Raw genomic sequence first — 20,506 nt, 5'->3', positions numbered from 1 at the left:
AGTTTCGGGGTCTGCAAGTGGGGCCTTGTAAAGGTGGTGATGAGTGTCTGGCACCCTGTAAAATCTGTCTGGTTTGGCAGGGGCTGGAGGTAAAGAATCTGGTGCGGAGCAGACATCATTGAAAGCATCATCCACCACAGAAAGAACAGGAGGTATAGCTAAGGGCCTGTGCTGTGGAAGGTGCAGAAAGGTCCTAAGTCTTTTTCTGGAGTCTGAAAAATCCTGTTGCTGCCATTGTGGAACTGCTCTCGCATGGCATGTAAGGTTTCCCCAAAGGAGAATTCTTCTGGGGGGAAGCAGCTGGAATGGATTCTTCAGCATCAGAGTCTTGAAAATTGGAGAAAGGAGCCTCTGGCTGGTCAGTTATGTCTGATTCATCGGCAGAATCATCAGAGGACACTGGCTCAGGGGGCTCTGGCCTAGGTCTCTTCTCTGGGGGCTGAGAGGCCCTGTCTGGGTGAGATTGAGATCCTCTAATTAATGAAATTAAATCTTCTGCCAGAGTAAGCATTTGAGAACTAGAAGAGGGCCTGGTTGTAGGGGGTTTAACAGGCACTGTTTTAGTAGTCTTGGCTGCTTTAGCCCTGGCGAAGGCCTTAACGGACATGGCTGCTGGAGGCCTAGCAGCACCACGTGCTGGGGTAGAGACATCCAAGGGAATGGTGTCTGATAAGTCAGTGGCAACCACCGTAGTGGGTAAAATTTCTGAGGCCGATTCAAGAGTGGTAGCAGGGGCCTCAGTTGTAGAGATAGATTCAGCTGTACTTTGATCAGTTTTCTCGGTTTCGGCGAAACAGAGACACTCATGTTTGCTTAACCATGGTTTCGGCGAAACCGCGGACCGCGAAGTGTCGGTCTTTATCTTTGCGTTTTTGGTAGATTGGGTAGTCGGAGGATCCGGCGGCATAATGTACGCAAAATCAGAACCGAAAAACTGTTCAGCAAACTCCGACCGGCGCCTAAGCGTTGACCGGTTGAAAGAAGCACAGGCGAACAGGCTGCTACGTCGTGGGCTGGGCCTAAACAAGGCAGACAGTAAGAGTGGAAATCTTTATGAGGTATTTGTTTCCCACAGGTTAAACAATTATTAACTTTTCTGACATCGGCTGAGGCAAGAAAGAGTCCCCAACGGGTACTTAGCTTTAGAAGTCTTCGAAGTAGTATTCGGTAGAAGTAATCTCTGGATCCGACCGACCGGCACTTGCGAACAGCTTCTGCTTCGGGCGCCACGCGGCAAGAAAGACAGAGGAAAATGGCGTCGGCTGATGCCTTTATACCCGAAGACCAACAAAGATGACGTCGGGTGAAGTGCGACATCAGCCGAAGCCGGACCCGGACTTTGGAATCCGGCCGACTGAAGGGCTGCCTGACGACAGGACAACCCAGTTGTTATGACTGCAGATGCATCCATGAAGGACATCGATAGGTTTTTCCAGCTGAAGGACAGAGCATCTACTTTCCAAGCTTTTTTGTGAGGAGTCCTTGTGCAAAATTTGTCCAACTGGTAGTTCTGGGGGAAGGCAAATAAATCTATGTCTGGGCTTCCCCATTTGCTTGGCAAAATGTTGAAAATCTGTGGTTCCAGTTTCCACTCGTGTGGGTCCATGAGATTTCTGCTTAGTCTGTCTGCCAGTGTATTCAGTTTTCCTGGCAGGAATTGAGCTTGTAGTTGCACTTGGTAGCTCAAGACAGTGTTCCACAATGCCATGGCTAGTCTGCAGGGTAGGTAGGAATGTGTACCACCCTGCTTTATGTACCACATAACTGTGGTGTTGTCCGTCTATACCATTAGTTGTCCTGGATGAATGCAGTCCTTGAAGGTTGTCAGAGCATTCTGTACACCTAACATTTCTTTTTGATAGATATGTAGGTGCATTTGATTTGGGTTCCATATGCCCTGAATGCACTTCCCCGGCCAGGTGAGACCCCCATGCATAGTCTGATGAGTCTGTAGTTAGGGTTTGGGCAGCAGGAGATAGTGTGAATGGCAGTCCCTTGTTTTGGTGGCAGGCCTCTGCCCACCATAGGAACTCCAGGTGTAGGCAAGGTATGATGGGAATCATTGTTTCCAGGCTGTGTCAATCTTGACTCCATAGATGTTTTAAGTACCACTGAAGTTTCCTCATATGCAGTCTTGCATATGGAATTAGAAGAATGCAGGCAGCCATGAATCCCAAGGCTTGCAGTATTTGTCTTGCAGATAGCAGGGTTTTTGTGGCCACTTGTTTGAAGTTACCAAATGAATTTGCTTTTCTGGTGTACGGAAAGCCATCTGGACAATTGTATTCAAGCTTGCACCCAGGAATGTAATCTCTTGAGAGGGTACCAGTTGTGATTTCTTTTCATTTATGGTGTACCCTAAACAAGTTAGAACCCTTTTTACAAATGCCAGACTTATAAGTATGGCCTGGTTTTCTGCCTGAACTAGACAATCGTCCAGGTATGGATATATTTGAATATTTATTTGCCTGCAAAATGCAATTACTGGCGGCAGGCAGTTTGTGAATACCCTGGGCGCAGTAAACAAGCCAAAGGGCAGTGCAAAGAACTGATAATGCAAGTAGCCTGCTTTGAAGCGTAGGTATCTTCTGCAAGATTCCCCGATTGGGATACGCAAGTAAGCTTCTTTTAAATCTAGAGTTGCCAACCAGGCATCTTTGCCTAGCATAAGTAATTGAAGAGTCAGCATCTTCAATTTTGGAATGTCCAGAAAGGTATTTAGGGTAGACAGGTCCAGAATTAGACACCATGATTTGTCTTTTCTGTGTACCAGGAAAAGCCTGGAATAGAAACCTTGTCCCTTTTCCTCTTCTGGTACCGGTTGAATAGTCCCCATTTTTAAGAGGGAAAGTGCTAGTTTCTGAGCCTCTGCTCACTGATTTGGGGGCAGGTCTGGCCACATGTGGAAATTAAATCTGTATCCCTGGGACACTATTTAAAACCCATTTGTCCTGGGTTATGAGTTCCCAGTTTTTTGCATGAAGAGCAATCTTTCCCCCCAAAAGGGCGGCTAAAAGGTAAATGCTTGGTAATTTTAAAGGAAAGTCATTGAGACTGTTTACCAGATTTGGAAGTGGAGGCACCCCATATTGCTTAGTTCTGCGAGTCCCTTGGGACTGAAACCGGGTGCTTTTGGTGTGTCTAGGTTTGGCTTGAGTGGATCTGGAAGGAGCTGGAAAGGACCAGTTCTTAGTAGGCCAGTGCCTACTAAAACTTGGAGGTTGCACTTGTAAGAAATCTTTTACAGTTTGCATAGATTTAGCTTCATCTTCCATCTTTTTTAGAACTTCTTCAGCCTTATTGCCAACAGGCGGTCCTGATTTAAAGGAGCATCCAACAATTTTGCTTTAACATGAACAGGCAGAGATTTGCTCCTCAAGCCAAACATGCCTTTTAAGCACAGACCCAGTAACAGCAGCCCTGCAAGAGGCCTCTAAATTATCAAAACCACATTGTAAAGTATGTTTTCCAACTTGTTCAACAGAATGCAATAAATCCTGTAAATCTTTATTCTCCACAGTTAGAAATCATTTTCTGTTTAAGCAGTCCCATAATATGCTGTTGATATTTTAACATATGAAATTGGCAGTTTAAAGCCCTGATTACCAAAGGTTGCAGAAGTATAAACCTTTTTACCCCATCTATCCAGCACCCTGGATTCTCTATCAGAAGTGGTAGGATTTTTAGCAGAAGCCTTAATGCCCTTGGGCCCCTGAGAAATGGTTTCTGGATCCACAACAAGATATTTGCAAACAAACTTGTGGGAGTCAGGAACCCTGTAGTATCAGTCAGGTTTACTAGGAGATGGAGGCAGGGAATCAGGGGCCATGCTGGATTCCGAAAACCCATCAACAATGTCTAGTGCAGGAGGTATAGCCAAAGGCCTATGCTGAGGTAGAAGGAAATCCCTAAACCTCTTTTTAGATTCAGAAAATTCCTGACTTTCCCAGTGGAAATGCTCCCTTAAGGTATGCAAAGTTTCTCCAAAAGAAAAAGTCCTTGGGGGGGGGGGGGGGGGGTGGAATCCTCTGCATCAGAATCCTCATAAGTAGGTATGGACAAATCCAGGTCATTGGAATAATTAGAAGTCAAGCTCAGTCCTAGGCCTCTTAGAAGCGCGGGGGGGGGGGGGGTGGCAACCCCTAATTACAGTAATAAGATCTTCAGCCATTTTGATAATTTGTTTTTTAAGCATAGGGGCCTGAACATGTGGCTTGGAAGTTGGCTTTTTAGACAGATCGAGAGTTAGGCTTTAGAATAGAAGGTGGAGTCGGTTTAATATAAAAGTCTGTGGGCCTGAATCCACCCTCAAGCCGGTGCCTGCACAGCAGCTCCGAACCCATTCAAAGTAGACATCCACGGGTTCCATAGATGAAGCATCTCATGGCATACCAGACTCCGAATGGGTCTCAGTAGAGGCCTGCAAGTCAGACGTAGCGAGTATCAGGGGCTGCGAAAGCACCTCATTGAGTACCGGCGAGATGGCGACTGGCTTAGGAGAAGCATAGTCGGCAGTTTTAGACCTAGACGGCCCGTCTTTCTTAGCGTTTTTTCGGAATTCCAGTAGTCGGATGGCTAACTGATGTAATCTCTGGATAATTAAACAGAGAACCGAAATATTTAGAAGCAAAAATGTACAGACGACGGATAGTGCGCTGATTAAAGCACAAAACCGACAGCAAAGTACATCATGGTCAGGGTCTAGGCAAGGAATACAGTACAAATTAAAATCTTTAAAGGTATTTGCTTTCCACAAGTAATGCAATTAGTAACTTTTACTGACACTGGTAAGGAGCAAGAAAAAGTTTCCCCAATGGGGTACTTAGCTTTAAGCTGAAGACTTTGGTTTTGAGTCAGCCGACCGGCACTTACCAACTACTTCTGCTTTGGGCACTGCACGGCAAGAAAGACTGATGTAATGGCATTGTCTGCATGTTTTATACCCCTGACAACCTGACATTATGGAAAAAGCAACATCATCCGACGAAGAAATCCGAAGACTTTGGTATTCAGGCTGGCTGAGGGTTAACCTGCAGGCAGATAACCCAAATGTGAGGACTGCAACGGGGAAACACTAAGAACATGTGCATGGAGCCCACCCTGAAATGTAGGTATTGTCTGCAGGATTCTCTTACTGGGCCATGCAGGTAAGCTTCAAGTCTAGGGTTGCCAGCCAGGTATCCTTGGCTAGCACAAGAAGCTGTTGAGTTAGCAATTTGAATTTTGGAAGCACCAGAAAGGTGATGAGAATAGAGAAGTCCAGGACAGGACACCAGGAGTTTTATTTTCTGGGTACCAGAAAAAGTCTTTAATAAAAACCTTGTCCCCTTTGTTCTGCTGGGACAGGATGAATAGCCTTGGTACTGAGAAGAGACAAACAGCTGCTGGGCCTCCGCCCATTGATTTGGGGGGAGGTCTGGCCAACCATTTGGGGTTGGTAGTGTGTGGACGTGGAAACTATCATTGGAAAACTGTTCAAAACCCATTTGCCCTGGGTAATGAGTTCCCAGTTTTTTTTGCATACAGGGCTAGCTTTCCTCCTACGGGAGCAAGTAGTTGAGCAGGGTTAAGGTTAAGTCACTGTGCCACTTTTCTGTGGGGGGTGGCTTACTACTTCCCGGCTTTGGAAGTGGGAGCCCCCCATTGCTTAGATCTGTGTGTAGCCTGAGACTGAAGTCTTGGTGGTCTGCTTTTCCAGGGTTTGGACAGAAGGCCTGGAAGGGACCACTTCTTTGAAGGCCAATGCCTACTGAATCTGGGAGGCTGTACTTGTAGGAAATCTTTAACAGTTTGCATAGATTTAGCTTTTTCCTCTGTCCTTTTGAGGAATACTGCTTTGTTGCCAAAATGGTGGTCTTGATTTAAGGGTGCATCCAGTAACTTAGCTTTAACGATCTGGCAAGTTTTGTTCCTTAAGCCAAGCATGCCCAAGTACAGACCCAGTGACAGCAGCCCTGCAAGATGCTTCTAAAGTGTCAAAACCACATTGCAAAGTATGTTTACCAACTTGTTCTGCAGAATGCATTAAAATCTTGCAGGTCATTGTGTTCAGCACAGTCAGGAATAATCATTTTCTGTTCAATTAGTCCCATAATATGCTACTGATACTTTAACATATGAAGCTGGCAATTTAAAGCCCTAATGGCCAAAGTAGCAGAAGTGTATACCTTCTTACCCCATCTGTCCAAGGTTCTAGAATTGAGGGGTAGGATTTTTGGCAGCAGTAGCCTTAATGCCTTTTGGTCCTTGGGAATTGGTCTCTGAATCTGCAATAGGATTCGTGAAGAGGAACTTGAAAGAGTCCGGTACTCTGTAGTACCAGTCAGGTTTTCTGAAAGCTGGAGGTGAAGTGTCTGGGGTAAGGCTAGATACCAAGAAAAAAATCTACAATAGCCAGAAAGTACAGTTATGTACACTTACCATAAATGTAGATGTTAATGTAGAATAGTGTATTCATTGTTGCGGTCCTCGCATAATGGGTTATCTGGCTCCCGATAGCCCTCAGTCGGCCTGAATACCAGAGTCCTTGGTATGTGACGTCAGCTGCTGCCATTTGTAAAACTGATGTCAGAATGTCAGGTATAAAGGGAGGCAGCAGATGCCATTTCCTCAGTTTTTCTTGCCTTAACAGTCAGGAGCCCCCAAAAGAAAGCTAACACAGGAAGGTAGCACCCTGGACACATTTCATACAAAAAATAAAAATATATATTCTGTGCCTTAGGAAAAAAGGGGGAATGGAGGATGGGAAAAGTACAGTTTTGTACCTACCATAAATGTAGATGTTCGAAGATCCACATTGCTGCAGTCCTTACACTTGGGTAGTCCGCTGTCCTCGGTCGGCCCGAATATCAAAGTATAAGGCTGACGTCGGTCAAGGCGCATTTGACTGACATCAGGACGTCAGGGTACAAATGCGCATGACCGACGTCATATCCTCAGTCTTTTCTTGCCCCAGATGTCAGAAGACCCTAAAAATAAAGGTCAAACCCAAAAGACAGCAAACAAACAACCAACCACCCTTGCACTAATTATATGTACAATATATACAATATACACAATATTTACAACCCAACCCACACAACCACCTCTAACTACAGAGGGGAAGGAGGGAGGGTAAATTGGACTACAGCAATGTGGATCTTCGAACATCTACATTTATGGTAGGTACAAAACTGTACTATGTTCTTCATCTCACATTGCTGCAGTCCTTACACTTGGGTAGAATCCCAAAGCAGAGGTAAGGGAGGATGGCCAAACTATAAGGAAGCAGGAGCTGCCAAAATGCCCTGCAAAACAGCAGTGGCAAAACCAGCCCTGGATTTAGAGTAAAGTGGTAGGTGATAATGCCTAGAAAGTATGCACTGAACTCCAAGTAGCTGCCTCCAAAATATCCTTGGTTGCCACCCCTCAAAAAGCTGTCGAGTGGCAGTAGCCCTAGTGGAATGAGGCCTAATCCCAGCTGGAATCTCCTTGCCATGATGGGAATAACAGAAAGCAATGCAAAACCCAATCCAGTTAGAAATAGTTTGTTTTGACACAGGCTTGCCCTGAGAACTCAAAGCAAAAGAAACAAACAACTGCTGAGACTGCCTGAACCCTTTAGTTCTGTCCAAATAATATCGCAACTGCCTGTGTACATCTAAAGTGTGCAAAATCTTTTCCCCTTTATTTTGGGGATTTGCATAAAAAGTAGGCAAATGAATAGTTTGGTTTAAAGCCACACTAGAAACCACTTTAGGCATAAAGGAAGGATTAGTACGTAAAGATACCCTATCCTTATGGAAAATTAAGAAAGGCTCAACCGCCATAAGGGCCTGTAATTCAGAAACCCTTCTTGCAGAGGTAATGGCCAACAAAAAGGCAGTCTTCCATGATAAATATTTCAACTCAGTAGTAGCTGCAGGCTCAAAAGGTTGTAGAGTGAGTTTCTCCAACACAAAATTGAGATCCCAAGCAGGAGTAGGAGCTCTACGTGGGGGTCTTATATTCTTTGCCCCTCTAAGAAATTGCTTGAACAAAGGATGAGAAAACAATGGTGGCTCACAGTCATAGTGAGCTGAAATTGCTGCAGCATGAACCTTAATATAAGAGAAGGACAAACCTTTGTCCAGTAACTCAGTAAGATATTGAAGAGCCACACTTAAATTAGGCTCAGAAACATCAAAATCCTTTGCTGCACTCCAAAATAAAAATCTTTTCCATTTATCTGCGTACACTTTCCTTGTACTAGGCCTTCTAGCTTCCAAAATCACATTCAAAACTTGTTGTGGAAGTTGAGACCCTCTATGGTTCAAAACAGAATATGCCAGGCTGTTAGGTGAAGAGAGTGAAGTTTGACATTGAGCAAATGACTGTCCTCCTGGGACAACAGGTGTGGAATCGAAGGCAAAGGCCATGGAGGCTTCCGTACCAGACTTCTCAGTAATGGGTACCAGTGCTGTCGAGGCCAATCTGGAGCTATTAAAATCATCCTTGGCTTGTCCTGTCTGACCTTTAGAAGTACCTTTGGGAGGAGAGGCAGAGGTGGAAAGGCATACACATGAAGATTGCTCCAATTGAAAGAAAGAGCATCCACTTTCCAAGCTGTGGGATGAAACCTTTCGTGCAAAACTTTGGCAGCTGATGGTTTAGTGGAGAAGCGAACAGATCTATGTCTGGAGTTCCCCATGACACTGTCAATTTCTGAAATACATGAGGATCCAATTTCCACTCGTGGGGATCCATAATTGTCTGCTCAACACATCTGCTAAGGAGTTCTGTGCTCCGGCAGAAACCTTGCCTGAAGATTGTGCTGTAAACTGAGAGCAGTCTCCCACAAAATCATTGCTTGCCTGCATAGAGGATAAGAATGTGTTCCCCTTGCTTGTTGATGTACCACATGACAGTTGTGTTGTCTGTTAGAATCAACACCTGCCCTGGAAGAAGTAAATCCTTGAAAGCTATTAATGCAAACTGGACTGCTAACATCTCCTTCAGGTTGATATGTAGATGTTGTAGTCTGGCAGGCCACTTGTCTTGTATCCACTTTCCATTTAGATGAGCTCCCCAAGCTTTGTCTGAGGCATCTGTCGTTAAAATCTGACTCGCCTCTGGCCGGGTCACAGAGAGTCCCTTGTTTAGGTGACATTCCTGAGCCCACCACAAAAATTCCTTTTGAATGCAAGGTATTATTTGAATGACAGTGTCCAGATCCTGGCAGTGCTGTGTCCATACATTTTTGAGATACCATTGAAGCTTCCTCATATGCAGTTTGGCATTGGGAAGCACCAGAATACAAGATGCCATGAACCCCAAGGCTTGAAGGACTGTCCTTGCAGTCAGCCTGGACTGTAGAGACATTTGATGGAAATAAAGAGAAAGGCTTCTTTGTTTGTCCGGGGTCAAAAAAGCCATCTGGGAAGCTGTATTCAGTCTCACACCCAGAAAGCACATGTCCTGAGAGGGTACTAGACTGGACTTTGTTTCGTTCACAGAATACCCTAGGCATCTTAACACTACCATCACATACTGTAGATGATGAAGAAGTTCGTCTTTGTCTTGAGCAATAATCAGGCAATCGTCCAAATAAGGATAAATCTGTATTCCTCTTAACCTGAAAAAGGCTATTACTGGAGCCAGAACCTTTGTGAACACTCTGGGCGCAGTAGATAAGCCAAAGGGCAATGCAGAGAACTGATAATGTAAATTTCCAGCTCGAAAATGCAGGTACCTCCTGCAACTGGGTCTGATAGGAACATGAAGATAAGCCTCTGTGAGATCAAGTTACCATCCAATGATCTTTTCCCAGCAGAGGTAAAAGCTGTTGTAACGTCAGCATCTTGAACTTTGGAATGTCCAGATAAGTGTTGAGGATAGATAAATCCAAAATCGGTCTCCACGTGTTCCCTTTCTTTGGAACTAGAAACAGGCGAGAATAAAATCCTAGGCCCACTTCTGACAGAGGAACTGGCTGTATAGCTCCCATTTGAAGAAGTAAAGAAATCTGTTTGTGAGCCTCTAACCTTTGCCGAGGAGGAACATCTGGCATGCCTTTGAAAGGAGGCAATGTATGGAAATAAAACTTGTAGCCTCGGTTTATAATGTCCAACACCCATTTGTCCTGGGTGACAAAAAGCCAGTTTTGCTTGAAAAGTGCTAACTTTCCTCCCAAAGGAGCTGCCAGGCAAGAGGAATCTGGCAGCTGAAAATGCAGGTCATTGGGCCTGTTTACGAAAGGACTGGCCCCTGCCCTCACCTGCAGACTGTGCAGGCGAACTCCATGTTCTAGGTCTGAAGGAACTCTGAGCTCTGCCCCTACCACGTCTAGATCTGCCCCTAGACTGAGAATCAGAAGGGTACGTCCATCCTTTAGTAGGCCAATTTCTACTAAACTTTGGAGGTTGCACCTGCAAAAAATCTTTAACAGTCTGCATAGACTTAGCCTTGTCCTCCATTTTCTTTAATACAGACTCCACAGGAGGACCAAACAAAACTTCAGACTGTAAAGGAGCATCCAGAATTCTAGTCTTAACATGCTCAGACAAATTCTGATCCTTAAGCCAGGCGTGCCTTCGAATAACTGAACCAGTGGCAGCCACCCTAGAAGAAGCCTGTAAAGCATCAAAGCCACACTGTAAAGAATGCTTGCCCACCTGTTCAGAGACATGTACCAGATCCTGCAATTCTTTGCACTCTATACCCACTGCTAAAGCATCCACTTTAGATTTTAGCTGAGAAAGGAGGAAATTCTGATATTTCAACATATGAAACTGGCAATTTAAAGCCCTCATTGCTAACGTAGAAGAGGTATACACCTTCTTACCCCATCTATCCAAAGCTCTAGCTTCCTTATCTAGAGGAAACGGATTTTTTTACAACAGAAGCTCTAACACCCTTAGGCCTCTGACTAATAGTTTCTGGGTCTGCCCTAGGACTTTTATACAGATATTTATGAGCCTCAGGCACCCTGTAATACCTGTCCGGTTTGACTGGCGCAGGAGGCACAGAATCTGGATTAAGGGAAGCCTCCGAGAAAACATCTTGAACAACATCCAAAACTGGAGGAATAGCTAAGGGTCTATGCTGAGGTAAAAACAAAAATTCCCTAAGCCTTTTCCGTGAATCAGAGAAATCTTGTCCTTCCCACTTAAAATGCTCCCTCATGGAATGTAAAGTTTCTGAAAATGAAAAATCCTCAGGAGGAGAAGCAGAAGGAGAGGAATCCTCTGCATCAGAATCCGAATAAGGAGGAAAATCTGGAATGTCTTCCACAGAAGACTCTGAATCATCTGAGGCCCGCTCCAAACTTTCCAACTCTGGCTCTACCCTGGGCCTCTTATCAGGAGGGGGCATAGAACCTCTAATTAAAGTAATCAAATCTTCTGCCATTTTAAGCATGTGCTTTTTAGGCACTGACCCTGAGGAACCAGGACTGACACCAGAGGAAGGCAACACCGACCTGCCCTTAAAAGGAGCCTTAGAAATAGTAGCAGAAGGCCTAACCACCCTAGGCACAGTAGGGAGAATAGTAACCTGAGAGGCCCCTTCAGCCTGACCTGACTCCTGTGAGGCCACCTCTTGCAAAATCAAAGTTTCCCCCTGAGTCTCAACAGAAACTTCAGCCGGGTCCACCTGTTCCCCTGTAGCTTCCAATGGACCGGCGTCCGAAACGGACTAATCATCCTGCCTAGGCTGCACAGATTTGTCTTTGCGCTTCTTCGTGGAAGCGGGCGTCGGAGGATCCGACGGCATATTATAATTACACCGCTTGCCAAAGACTAACCTAGCACAATCTAACCTCCGTTTTATAGTGCGCTTATTGAACCTAGCACAAAACTGACACCCGACTACGTCGTGCTCCGGTCCCAAACAAGGAATACAAAGTGAGTGGTAATCCCTATGCGGTATCTGTTTCCCACAAGAAATACAATTATTCACTTTTTCTGACATCCGGTAAATAACTGAGGCAAGAAAAAACAAAAATATTCCCCAACGGGGTACTTAGCCCAACTTGGTATCGGTCTGAAACTCCGAATTCGAAAAATTTCAGAACGGCACTTGCAACGCTGCTTCTGCATCGGACCATGCGGCAAAAAAGACTGAGGATATGACGTCGGTCATGCGCTTTTATACCCTGACGCTCTGACGTCAGATCTGAGCGCCCATGACCGACGTCAGCCTAATACTTTGGTATTCGGGCCGACAGAGGACAGCGGACTACCCATAAGTAAGGACTGCAGCAATGTGAGATGAAGAACATCTTCAAATCTGCAGAGGCAGCTGGTTCAAAGGAAGGCACAGTAAGTTTTTCCAGGACAAAATTAAGATCCCAAGCAGGAGTAAGAGCTCTTCTGGGAGGTCTAAGATTACTAGCTCCCCTCAAGAACTGTCAAGGGGCAAGAAAAAATGGGTTGCTTAATGAGCCGAAATTGCTGGTGTAAATTTTGATAGAAAAGGAAAGTCCACCATTAAGCAGTCCTGCTAGGAAGTCAAGAATGAGGGAGAGAGAAATATGAGAGGAGTCTTCTCCTTTAGCTGGCATCCAAGAGCAAAATCTCTTCCATTTATCAGCATAGGATACTCTGGTGCTAGGCCTCCTGGCCTCATGAACTTCAACCACCTGTTGGGAAAGATTTAAAGTATTAGCCAGGCAGTTAAATGCAGAGTTTAAAGAGGTGGAAGATGAAAGAACGTCCCTCCTCCCTAAACCAACAGATCTGGTACCAGGGGAAGAATCCAAGGCAGTGCCTGTGAAAGGCTGCAAAGGAGGGGATGCCAATGCTGCCTGGGCCAATCTGGTGCTATTAGAATAGTCTTTGGTTTTTCATCCCTTATCTTTAGCAGCACTCTGGGAAAAAGAGGCAGAGCAGGGCATGCATAAACAGAGATGTGTCCATGGGAAGGACAATGCGTCCACTCCAAGCTTTGTTGGAGAACTCCCTGATACAGAAGGTTGGAAGGAGATGATTGGAGTGAGACAAGAAAAGATCCACTTGTGGAGTGCCTAAATGATGAGTGATGCAATGGAGAATGTCCTTAAGTTGCCACTCGTGAGGATCCAGTACATGTCTGCTCAATTGATCCACCCTCCCTGGAAATAATGGGCTATTAGATGTAAGCCCATGGGATGCTGCTATGGACCACAGTCTCATGCTTAGTCTGTACAAGGGGTAAGAGCGAGTCCCCCCTTGCTTGTTGATGTACCACATGACTGTAGTATCGTCTGTCCTGATCAGAAGAGTCCCAGGGTGGAGTAGGTCCTTGAAAGCCAGCAAGGCCTGCTGCACTGCCATCAATTCTTTTAAGTTTGTGCAGACAAATCTGCTGTATGCCCCTGCCTTCCAGATGAGCCCCCCATGCGGCATCTGTGGCGAGAGTCTGGCTGGCACATGGAAAGGCAGACCCCTTTTTCTGAGAACAGGCTGTCGCCCCCCCCAGAGGAACTACATTTGAAGACAAGGAATCAGGGGAAGAATCAAGTTCAAGTCCTGTGTGTTTACACCAAAGATTCTTGAGGTACCACTGAAGTTTTTTCTTATATGCAGCCTTGCATATGGGATCATCAAAACACATGAAGACATGAACTCCAGTGCTTGCAGGAATTGCCTTGCTGAGGAGCTGGGTCATGCTTCCAAGTTCATGAAATAAGCCAAAAGATCTTCTTGATTCTGCTGAAGGAGGAATACCAACTGGGTGGCTGTATACAGACATACCTCCCAGGAAAATCTCCCTTGTAAGAACCAACTGACTTTTCATTGAGTGTGTAACTCAAAGAGGTGGGAACGTTCTTCACAAAATCCAAATCCTTTTCTAGTTGTTCTGGGGAGTTTGCTTGAATGAGAGTGTCATCCAGGTAAGGATAAATTTGAAGGTTTCTCTGCCTGCAAAAAGCAATGGCTGGAGCCAAGCACTTGATAAAAACTCTGGGAGCAGTAGATAAGCTAAAGGGCAGTGCAGCGAATTGAAAGTGTTGCTCCCCAGCCCTGAAACGAAGGAACTGCCTGCAACTTTACATTACTAGGATGTGCAAATAAGCCTCCTTGAGATCCAAATTTACCAGCCGTGAATCCTTGCCCAGCATTGGTAGTAATTGTCGAAGGGTGAGCATCTTGAATTTGGGAATCACCAGAAATGTGTTTAGAATAGACAGATCCAGAATAGGGCACCAGGTGCCCCCTTTCTTGGGTACCAGAAAAAGTCAAATAAAAACCAAGCCAGAACTTGAACTTGCTCTATAAGCCCCATAGTCAATAAAGAAATTTGATTTTCAACCTCTGCCCCGAGAGTTCTGGGTATGTCTGGGTACCCTTGTAAAACAGGGAAAGTGTGAAAGTAAAACTTGTAACCTTGGTTTACTATATTGAGCACCCATTTATAGTCTGTGATGGTAGACCATACCTCTGTGAACCTAGCTATCCTTTCCCCCAAAGGAAACACAGGGCCTGCAGAGGTAGACACAAGGCCAGAGTCTGAAAATGCTTGCTTTGGGAAGCTGGCTTATAACTCCCCGATTTAGCAGAAGAATGCCATTGTTTAGCCCTTTGAGGGGCAGAAGCCTGCCCTCTGGAAAATCTGAACCCCCTAGGCCTAGAGCAACCCTGCTTGCCAGGATCAGGGAAAGACCAATTCTTGGAAGGATGATGCCTACTAAACCGAGGAGGCTGAACATGAAGGAAATCTTATAGCCTGCATAGATTTTGCCTTATCCTCCAATTTCTTCAGTACCTCCTCAGCCTTACCAAAAAATTGTCCTTGTGCAAAGGAACATCCGGCAATTTAAATTGAACAGGTTCAAAAAGAGGCTGCTCCCTGAGCCAAGTATGCCTTCTAATTATGCAACCACTGGCTGCTGCTCTGCAGGAAGCCTCCAAAGTGTCAAAACCACACTGAAGTGAACGCTTATTAACTAAAGTGGCAGAATTCATCAAGTCTTGTCAATCTTTGTTCTCAGTCATGGAAGGATTATCTCCAAGTTTAGCCTTAATAGCCTCCAAAGTATGCTGCTGATACTTAAGCATGTGAAAGAGTTCACAGATCTAATGGCAAGAGTTGCAGAGGTACAGACTTTTTTACCCCACCTTTCAAAACCCTAGACTCCTCATCAGAAAGCACAGGGATTTTAGCACTAGTAGCCTTAAATCCCTTGGGGCCTTGAGAAATAATTTCTGGATCAGCAGTAGGGTTTTTAAAAAGGAATTTATGAGATTCAGGAACCCTATAATACCTATCCGGTTTTCTGGGGTCAGGAGGAAAAGAACTAGTAGTTAAAGAATTTTCCATGAAAACATCATCTACAACTTCCAAAACTGGAGGTATAGCCAGAGGCTCATGCAAATCCAAAAATTCCATGATTCTTTTCTTAGACTGTGGAAAATCCTGACATTCCCATTTAAAATGCTCCCTAAGAGTATTCAAAATATCACAAAGAAAAACTCTTCTGGAGGGGAGGCAGAAGGGATAAAGTCCTCAGCATCATAATCCTAAAAGCCAGAAAAAAAGTTGAGAATTTCCTGCTTCACCAGCAGACATACTGGAAGTATCCAAATCAGAGACGCAAGAGATAATTCCCTAGCCTTCTTTGAAGGGGGATGACAGACCCTAATCAAGGAAAGATCACCAGCCATCTTTACCAACTGGGACTGAAGCACAGGAGGGGAAGCTGATGCCTGCTTGTGTGTAGGTTTGCAGCAGGAAGGTTTATTAGCAATCCAGAGGAACTCGGGAGGCCTAGCAACTGCAGAAGTCTGAACTAAGGTAGTCAAGTCTGGTTCTGGTCTCATGTCGAAAAGAAGCCTGTGGCATGGAGGACTCAAAGTCTTAGCAGAAGCTTGCTGACTACCAATTTCACCGGTGGGTCAACAGCAGTTTTAACCCTAGGCCTGTCGCGGTCCTTGTCTTGGCGTTTCCTAGGTATATCCGAAGTCAGGAGACCGGAAGACCCCATACCTTCGAACTTCGGCAAGACTCCGAAATGCCGATACAAAATCTTCACTCTACGGCGTATGGTGCATGGGTTAAAGGAAGCGCAGAGATCGCAGTTAGGGACGTCATGCTCAAGGCCCAAACAAGTTATACAAAAGGAATGGAAATCATGGTGCGTTCTGTTTTCCACAGGCAAGACCGTTACTAAATTTAACTGACATTCGTTAAAGCAAGAAAAAAGTATCCCCAATGGGGTACTTATCTGAAGGAGTCTTCAACTTGGTAGTCAGAAAGCAAAACGAAGGTAAATGACTGACCGGCACTAGTGCGAACTGCATCTGCTTTGGGCTCCACTGCAAGAAAGACTGAGGAAATGGCATCAGCTGCCTCCCTTTATCTGAGGAGTTTTACAACTGGTGGCAGCTGATGTCATAACCAAGGACTCTGGTATTCGAGCAGACTGAGTGCTACCAGGAGCCTGATAACCCATATGTGAGGACTGTAACAGTGAAACGCTAAGAACATTCAGGAGGGATAGCTAGAGGCCTGTGTTGAGGGAGGAGTAAGAATTCCCGAAGTATCTTTTTGGACTCTGAATAGTCCTGGCTTTCCCAACAGAAATGTTCGAGGGTATGCAAGGTTTCACCAAAAGAAAAATCTTCTGGAGAGGAAGCAGAGGGAATGGAATCCCCTGCAGAATCCTCATAAGTAGATAATGGCAAATCCTGGTAATCAGAAGAAGCAGAGACATCAGATTCTTTATCGGAAAAATCAAAGAAAATCTTTGAGGTCACAGAGGGGGGAAGGCTGGCTTCCCTAATTAAGTTAAGGTATTCAGCCATTCTAAGCATTTGTTTTTTTGAGGCATATGGGCCAGAGTCTGTGGTTAGGTCAGTTTTCTAGGTGTAGTGCAAGTTTTAGGCCCGAGGAATTCGGTACTTCTAACTGGAAATGATACAGTTTGTTTAATATGAAAGTCTGTAGGCCTGAATACACCCTCAGAAGCTGGTGCCTGCACAGCAGCTCCAAACCCATCCAAGGTAGAGACATACGCAGATTCCATGGTCAAAAAAGCATCTTGCGGCATACCAGACTCCAAATGGGTCTCAATAGAGACCTGCAAATGGGTATCAGGGGCTGCGAAAGCGCCTCACTAAGTACTGGTGGACTGGTGACTAGCTTAACGGAAGCGTAGTCGGCAGTTTTGGACCTATGTAGTCTGTCTTTATCCTTACATTTCTTTGAAAGATCAGTAGTTGGATGACTTAACGAAGCCATTTCGGAGTACGGAGATAGAGAAAGTACAGTTGTGTACACTTGCCATAAATGTAGATGTTAGAGTGTATTCACTGTTGCAGTCATTACATTTGGGTAGAATCCCAAAGCTATGGATGGGAGGATGGAACTAAATAGCATTAGGAGCTGCTACAAAGCCCTGCAGAACTGCAGTAGCAAAGCCTGTCCAGGATTTAGGGAAGAGAGGCAAATGATAATGCTTTGTGAAGGTATGAGCAGAGCTCCAAGTAGTAGCTTCTAGAATGTCTTTGGTTGGAACTCCTCTGAGAAAGGCTGCTGAGGTAGAGGCAGCTCTGGTGGAGTGTGACCCAATTCCCTTGGGTACAAGTTTACCATGATGCAAGTAGCAGAAACAAATGCAGTGGCTTATCCACTTAGAAATAGTCTGCTTTGATATAGCCTTCCCCTCTGATGCTGAACCAAATGCCACCAGTAGTTGCTCAGACTTTTAGAGATTTGGTCCTGTTTAAGTAGAATCTTAGTTGTCTGTGTACGTCCAATGAATACAGAATCCACTCCCCCTTGTTCTGCGGATATGGGTAAAATGTTGGCAGGTGAATAGTTTGGTTAAGAGCCACGCAACTTGTTTGAGCCTCCGCCCATCGCTTTTGTGGTAGATCTGGCCAACCGTATGGAATTGGCAAAGTATAGAAATGAAATCTGTACCCCTGGGATACTATGTTTAATACCCACTTATCCTGGGTAATTAACAGCCAATTTTGAGCATGAAATGCTAATTTCCCCCCCAAGGAGGCTGCCAAAAGTTAAGTGCTTGCTGATGGTAGAGGGACGTCACTGAGATTGCTTACTGTAGGGTTGCGCTTAGTTTCTTCGAGATTTGGAGGTGGAGGCACCCCATTGCTTTGACCTGTAAGAACACTGATTGGTATCTAGAGCCTTTTGAGCACGTGGATTTGCCTTGAGAGGCTCTGTTGGACACATGAAAGGACCAATTTGTAATAGGCCAGTGCCTACTGAATCTGGGAGGCTGCACTTGTAAGAAAATCTTTTACAGTTTGTATAGATTTAGCTTTGTCTTCCACTTTCTTTAAAACATCTTCTGCCTTATTACCAAACAGAGTAGCATGCTGTAAAGGGGCATCCAACAATTTAGCTTTAACATGATCAGGCAAGATTTTGCTCCTTGAGACCAGGCATGCCTTCTAATCACAGATCCAGTAAAGTACAGTTTTGTACCTACCATAAATGTAGATGTTTGAAGATCCACATTGCTGCAGTCCTAACACTTGGGGTAGTCCGCTGTCCCAGTCGGCCCGAATACCAAAGTATAAGGCTGACGTCGGTCAAGGCGCATTTGTCTGACATCAGGACGTCAGGGTACAAATGCGCATGACCGACGTCATATCCTCAGTCTTTTCTTGCCCCAGATGTCAGAAGACCCTAAAAAGATAAGGCCAAAACCAAAAAACACCAAACACTCCCGTACCTAATATAGGTACAATATATACAAATTCACAAAAATAGAACCCCACCCACACAACCACCCCTAAACACAGAGGGGAAGGAGGGAGGGTAAATTGGACTGCAGCAATGTGGATCTTCGAACATCTACATTTATGGTAGGTACAAAACTGTACTATGTTCTTCATCTCACATTGCTGCAGTCCTAACACTTGGGTAGAATCCCAAAGCAGAGGAAAGGGAGGATGGCTAAACTATAAAGAAGCAGGAGCTGCCAAAATGCCCTGCAACACAGCAGTGGCAAAACCAGCCCTGGATTTAGAATAGAGAGGAAGGTGGTAATGCTTGGAGAAAGTATGCACTGAACTACAAGTAGCTGCTTCCAAAATATCCTTAGTTGCCACCCCCCTTAAAAATGCTGTTGAAGTGGCAGTAGCCCTAGTGGAATGAGGCCTAATCCCAGCTGGAATCTCCTTGCCATGATGGGAATAACAGAATGCAATGCAAAACCCAATCCACTTAGATATAGTTTGTTTTGACACAGGCTTGCCCTGAGAACTCAAAGCAAAAGAAACAAACAACTGCTGAGACTGCCTAAAATCCCAAGTCCTGCTTAAATAACGCAACTGCCTGTGTACATCTAAAGTGTGCAAAATCTTTTCCCCCCTATTTTGGGGATCTGCATAAAAAGTAGGCAAATGAATAGTTTGGTTTAAAGCCACACTAGAAACCACCTTAGGCATAAAGGAAGGATTAGTACGTAATGATACCCTATCCTTATGGAAAATCAAAAAAGGCTCAACCGCCATAAGGGCCTGCAATTCAGAAACCCTTCTTGCAGAAGTAATGGCCAACAAAAAAGCAATCTTCCATGACAAGTATTTCAATTCAGCAGTAGCCGCAGGCTCAAAAGGTTGTAGAGTAAGTTTCTCCAACACAAAATTGAGGTCCCAAGCAGGAGTAGGAGCTCTCGTGGGGTCTTATATTCTTTGCCCCTCTAAGAAATTGCTTGAACAAAGGATGAGAAAACAATGGAGGGTCACAATCATAGTGAGCTGAAATTGCTGCAGCATGAATCTTAATGGAAGAGAAAGACAAACCTTTGTCCAATAACTCAGTAAGATATTGAAGAGCCACACTCAAATTAGGCTCAGAAACATCCAAATCCTTTGCTGCACTCCAAAATAAAAATCTCTTCCATTTTTCTGCATACACTTTACGTGTACTAGGTCTTCTGGCTTCCATAATCACATTCAAAACTTGTTGAGGAAGTTGAGACCTGCTGTGGTTCAAAACAGAATATGCCAGGCTGTTAGATGGAGAGGGAAGCTTGACATGGAGTAGATGACCGTCCCTCAGACAAAAGGTGTGGAATCAAAGGTAAAGGCCATGGAGGCTTCCTTACCAGATTCCTCAGTAATGGGTACCAGTGTTGCAGAGGCCAATCTGGAGCTATCAAAATCATCCTTGGCTTGTCTTGTCTGACCTTTAGGAGTACCTTTGGGAGGAGAGGCAGAGGTGGAAAGGCATACACATGAAGATTTTCCCAACTGAACGAGAGAGCATCCACTTTCCAAGCTGTGTGATGAAACCTTTTCGTGCAAAACTTTGGCAGCTGGTGGTTTAGTGGAGAAGCGAACAGATCTATGTCTGGAGTTCCCCATGACACTGTCAATTTTCGAAATGCATGAAGATCCAGTTTCCACTCATGGGGATCCATGATTTGCCTGCTTAACACATCTGCTAAGGAGTTCTGTGCTCCTGGCAGAAACCTTGCCTGAAGATTTAGCTGCAAGCTGAGCGCAGTCTCCCACAAAATCATTGCTTGCCTGCATAGAGGATAAGAATGTGTTCCCCCTTGCTTGTTGATGTACCACATGACAGTTGT

General features: G+C 44.9%; 1 protein-coding gene across 1 annotated transcript in view; it reads right to left on the bottom strand.

Annotated features, from left to right (window-relative positions):
* FN1 (fibronectin 1) overlaps nucleotides 1-20,506 on the bottom strand; it is a gene marked incomplete in the record, with an annotated part of 4,425,379 nt that overhangs the window by 3,344,730 nt on the left and 1,060,143 nt on the right.

This window comes from Protopterus annectens, chromosome 2.part0, assembly GCF_019279795.1.
Source record: "Protopterus annectens isolate FY-2018-M chromosome 2.part0, PAN1.0, whole genome shotgun sequence".
In the NCBI taxonomy this organism is placed as follows: Eukaryota; Metazoa; Chordata; order Ceratodontiformes; family Protopteridae; genus Protopterus; species Protopterus annectens.
The sequence above is the reverse complement of the archived record's forward strand: the minus strand, read 5'-3'. Positions and strand labels throughout refer to the sequence as shown.